We start from the raw sequence: 5,325 nt of genomic DNA on the forward strand, positions 1-5,325 counted from the left end.
GAGCGGGCCGGGGGAGGGGGAGAGAGAGAGAGAGAGAGAGAGAGAGAGAGAGAGAGAGAGAGAGAGAGAGGGTCTTCTATGTCTCTGTCTCCTTTGGCCTTTCTCCGACACTCTCCATCTTTATTTCTCTCCGCGGATAAGTCACTTCCTTCCTCTGTGCCTCAAAATTTCCATCTGCACAATGGGAATATGAACTCTCATCAGCCAGCATTGCTATGGTGACAAAGTAAATGAGGGATGGCCTAAAAATATAAATGCAGTTCTGTGTTCCCTGTTGTCAATTTGAAAAGCAGTTAACTCGAACATGGACTAGTTCTTATTCTTAGAAAAAACTGTCATCTTGCAGTTTTTCCCTTATGTATGGCCCTGAAATTCTATGCCCTTACCACCTCCTTCCAAAACTCTGACTCTTAATGAAAACCCTGGTTCTGCCCTCTGGCTCCCCGTGGCTCACGCTGGTACAGGATGCCAGCATGATGGCCAGACATCCTCTTCAGACATAGCTCCCTGGTGCGGCTGCCTGCTGGCCCTTGCTGAATTCCCTTCCCTGCCAGGCACTCAGGCTGGGTGCAGGTCTCCAGGACTGTGTGCCTGCTGCGTCCCAAAGCTCCAGGGCAGGGGTCAGGGCTCAGGTGTCAGGCAGTGTCATGGGCAGAGGATCAAATGCCCCAGTGCCTCTGAATGGGCCTTGTGAATAATTGATGCTCATCCTGGGGGGCAGGAGGGAGGCCAGAGGGGCCTCAGGCAGGGCCCGTGGGCTGGGGCTGCCCTGGAGCACCACACTCAGTCCCACAAGTCCTTCCTGAGCCGTCTCTGGGCTTAGCCCTATGCTGTGTGAGGTGATGGCTGAACCCCACACTCTGCCCTGGGTCAGCTCCCCGACTTTGGGGGCAGAGGCAGGGACAGACCCTGATCAGACAGCATAATGCATGTAGTCAGGGCTGGAAAGAGAGATATATCAAGACTCTTGGCAGCCTGGGGATGGTCAGGAACGGCTTCTGGGAGGAGGTACCATCTGAACTGAGCCACAAAGCACAAGTGGGAGTTTACTAGCTATAATTTTAGGCAGAGGGGCCAGTGTGTGCAAAGGCCAGGGGGTATGAAAAGGGCTACCACATTTCAGGATCAGCGAGTGCTGAGGGTGGCCTCAGTGCAGGAGTGAAGAAGGAAAAAAGCCTGAGAGGCAAGACTGGAAAATCCACAGGAGCCATGTAGTGCTGGGACTTAAAAGCCACATTTAGAGCCCCCATCCTGTGGGCAGTGGCTGTTCTGGAAGGGTTTAGGCATGCTTAACCCATAACCCTCCCTTTGGGCCAGGCTACCCCTGCTACCTCGTTCCTGGGGCAGCTCTGAGCTGGTAGGCCTGAGACCAAATCTTGGTCCTGAACTTGCCTGCCCTGCTGTGTGACCTTGGGCAAGTCTTGGTCCCTCTCTGGAGAGGGGGTGGACTTGCTACTTTCTAGGAGTCCTTTGGGAGTTTCCAGATGGAGTGACCGAAAGAAGAGCTCAACTGCTCTGGGCAATAAAGCCGGTGATGGCAGCTGAGGCTCAGGTCACACAGGCTGATCTGTGGCCAGAGGGAGTGAAGCCAGGGAGGGCTCTCCAGAGGGAGGAAGGGCTGGGCCTTTGGGAGGAGCCCAGGTGACCCTTGCCCGGTACAGGCACTCAGAGGCTTGACACGGTCTTTCCTCCTGCAGAACCGGGTCTGGCCAAGTGGGAGCATCTGACAAAGGACAATGGTGATTCTTCAGCAGGTGAGTCCTCCCTGCGCCCCACTGGCCTTCATCTTTCTGTGCGGGGAATAACCCTGTTGGGTGACTCATCCTGCCCCATACCATATTCTCTCATTCATATGCTGGATGTGGGACACTTTCCCCAATCCTTTCTTTCAGAAAACTCCTATCTATGCTTCAAAACCCAGCTGTAAAACTTTCCCTGACTGTGCCAGGCCCAGTCTAGAACTGCTCTCTCCGATGTGCCTGCTGGGGCTTCCTTTCTCACTGCACTCACTCCACTGGGTAGAAATTATTTATTGACATACGTTTCTGAATCCCTAAGCATTTCAGGCAGTGGAAAAACATGTGCAAAGTCCCAAATGCAAGAAAGCCCTTGGGGAAAGGGATGAGGGCTTTGCAACTGGTCTACCGAAGCCAGACCAGGAAGGGCTTTGAGCCTGACTGGGAGCAGTGAGTCGGGGATGACCTGGCCAGAGCTGGAGCCCCATGTGGTAATATGGAAAAAGCAGAGGTTCTGCCTGGCCGAGTCCTCCAGCCTTCCTTCCTTCCCAGAGTCACAGTGGCCCCTGACCCTCAGCCCTTCCTCGTGATCAGTCTGAGGCTCTAATGAGCTCCTGGTCTCTAGAGCCAGGAATGTGGGTCCTGTGCCAGGTTGGCCTGGAACCAGGCCCTGGGGCTGGTGGGGGTGTGTGCCGTGGGGGCTCAGCCAGTGGCTTCGCGTCCTCTGGGACCATCAGAGGCCAGCGGGCAGCCTGCTGTGTGGCTGCATTTGCGTGTGAACATGTGTGTCGTGCATGTGAGCAGGCAGGCGTCAGCACAGGATTGGGATGGACAGTCTTCCATCCTGGGACTGGAGAACACTTCTAGAGCCCCTCGGCCCCTTGACCCAAGAGTCTGTTTAAAGTAGGTCCTGGCCCATCAGGGACGGCCAGGACCAATAAGAGAAGGCAAGTTACTGTCACTGAGCGTTTGCTGCATGCCAGGGCCTGCGCTGCTAGTGGGGCTGGGAGGGTGGGAGCATGCGCAGCCCCATAGAGGGAGGGCCCGGGCCACGCACAGCCCTCCAAGGGTGCTTTCCTGCAGGGGGCCTCTGAGGCTGTCCCTTCTCCCCCTACAACCCCTTCTGCATACTGGCCTACCTCACCCTGCAGGTGGCCTGTGCTGGGAGGGGGTGTCTGCAAGTGGATGAGGCTCTGCCCACCCCTTACACAGAAAGTACATTTCTGTTACTTCTTTGTTCCTCTAACGGTCCCAGCTTTGGGGACCTGGCCAGCTACGCACGCGATGCGTAGGCAGAGCCCACACACCTGGGCTCCCTTGGGCTCCGCTGTTGATGAGTGGGCAGACTTTGGGGAGTCTCTTCAGCCTTCCTGAGCCTCTGTTTCCTCATCTGTAAAATGAGGACAAAACTCTCCTTTCCCAGGACAGTTGTAAAGATAAAATGCCATGAAGGATTCAAAGTTCTGCTTCTTTCACCTGCCTCTCAGGTCTGCCTTCCTCCTCCCCTCCTCCTGCCACTCCTTCCTGCCCTCTCACACCTGGTCTTTCTGCCCAGAGCGCTCCGTCTCTCCTTTTCCCAGCTGACTTCTTTTCAGGTCTCACCATGGCCATTGCTCCCTTTGGGAGCCTTTTTGCTTTGCCCACATTAGAGTCCCAATCACTCCACCTTCTTCCCCTGCTTACCGGGGACCTCCTCGTGAGCCTGGAAATGGGGACAGACTTCATCCTGCTCCCCACTGTCTCCTTAGCCCTGGCAGCAGCCCACTCAGAGATGGAGCTCATTACACCCTTATTTACTCTGAGGGGCTAGGGTGGACAGTGGTATCTACTTCAAAGGGATATTTGAGAATGAAATGTCATAAGGCACAAACATTGCTTAGCCCAATGCTAGACACAGCTCACTAAAGGTTAGCTGCCATGATGAATATTACTAATAAAATCATATTAGTAGTGTTCCTGTGTATGAGAATTTCCCATTCTTTTCTCTCTCACTTTATTTGAGATAAAAGTCTCAGGAAACCTCAAAGGATACAATGGTTTTTTCCAATGTATAGAGTATCCCCATGTGGGACATATCAGTGACAGAAATCCTCGCTCCCTCCCCTTCTGAGCCCCCATGAGGTACCAGACACAGGAGACACCTTCACAAAGATGGACGAAGGATCCAAAACTCTTCAGTCATAAGAGAATTTTATTCATTTGTTGAGAGTTCTAATTCTTCAGAAGTAACATGCGCATTGGTCCTTAGGCACTCTCTATCCACGGTCCCTTTTTATCGCCATGGGGCTATGAGATAGGGATCTTCATGACTATATCACAGGTGATGAGACTAAAGCCCAGATTGGGTCCTTTAAACATAAGCTGGGCAGGTCCACATGGGGTAGGGAGCCATGACGGTGAGGGGAACAGCAGGCAGGGAGAGGAGACCTTGGGAGGGGGCTGCGGTGCAGGGCCCAGGGGTGTGACACTGGAACAGGCACAGGGCTTGAGGGAGGAGGGGTCAGACTGCTCCTGCTGGGTGGTGTTTGCGGAACTTGTGCTCTTTCCTAGGGGCCCTGCGGTGGTCTGGGCAGACCCATTGTGCTGATGGCTTCAGGAGTGGGGTGGTGGTGCCTGGAGGTTCCCAGTGTGCCAAAAGCCACCTCCTATAGCCACGTTCTCACTCACCCACTCAGCAAAGCGGCACTGAGCCCCTTCTCTGTACCAGGCTGGGCGCAAAGGATGCAGAGATGAATCTACTTCTCCTGGTCCTAGAAGAGTTACCAGATGAAAGAGAGAGGTGGCTCATTGACACAGCAAGGGTGCCCTGTGATAGCAGGAGCCCTGGTGATGGAGTGGAGTGGGAGGGAGCCCACAGATGGGAGGAACTTTTGCCCTGCCTGTGGTGGCGAGGGTGGGTGGTGTCAGGGAAGTCTCTGAGACTTTTCTGATAGTCCCTCAGCCAGAGATAGGGGACTGAGGTTTCAGGAAGAGGGACTTGCCCTAGCTTGCAAGGCCAGCTAGTGCTTGCAAGAACCCAGAGATCTGTGGTGTACATGGCCTGCTCCTTTAGGGACCACAGTGAGAGCAGCTGTTCTTTAGATGTCATAATATGATTTCTAGACCCATAGTAGGGCCAGAGTAGAGACAGGATGTACTTTGCCTGGATTCACAGGTGAAGAGAATTTTTAAGATAAATTTGTGGGCTGTTGATAACAGTTGGAGTGACCCTTTTATTAAAATACGATGTCCTTCTTAGTCTCTTGTAACAATTTTTGACTTAAAGTCCATTTTGTCTGATATTAGTAGAGCCATCCCAGCTTTTTTCGATTATTACTTGCATGAAATATATTTTTCTATCCTTTCACTTTTGACATATGTGTATCTTTGGATCTAAAGTGAGTCTCCTATAGATAGCACATAGTTAGATTTTTTTTTTAACCTATTCTGTGAACCTTCACCTTTTAATTGGAGAGTTTAATTCATTTCCATTTAAAGACTTACTTCTGCCATTTTGCTATTTTTAATGTCACATCTTTTTTCCCCTCAATTCCTCTAATATTAGGTGCCCTTCTTTTGTATTTAATTGATTTTTCCCCAGTGTACTGTT

Source organism: Pteropus alecto, unplaced genomic scaffold (genome assembly GCF_000325575.1).
Source record: "Pteropus alecto unplaced genomic scaffold, ASM32557v1 scaffold7, whole genome shotgun sequence".
Lineage (NCBI taxonomy): Eukaryota > Metazoa > Chordata > Mammalia > Chiroptera > Pteropodidae > Pteropus > Pteropus alecto.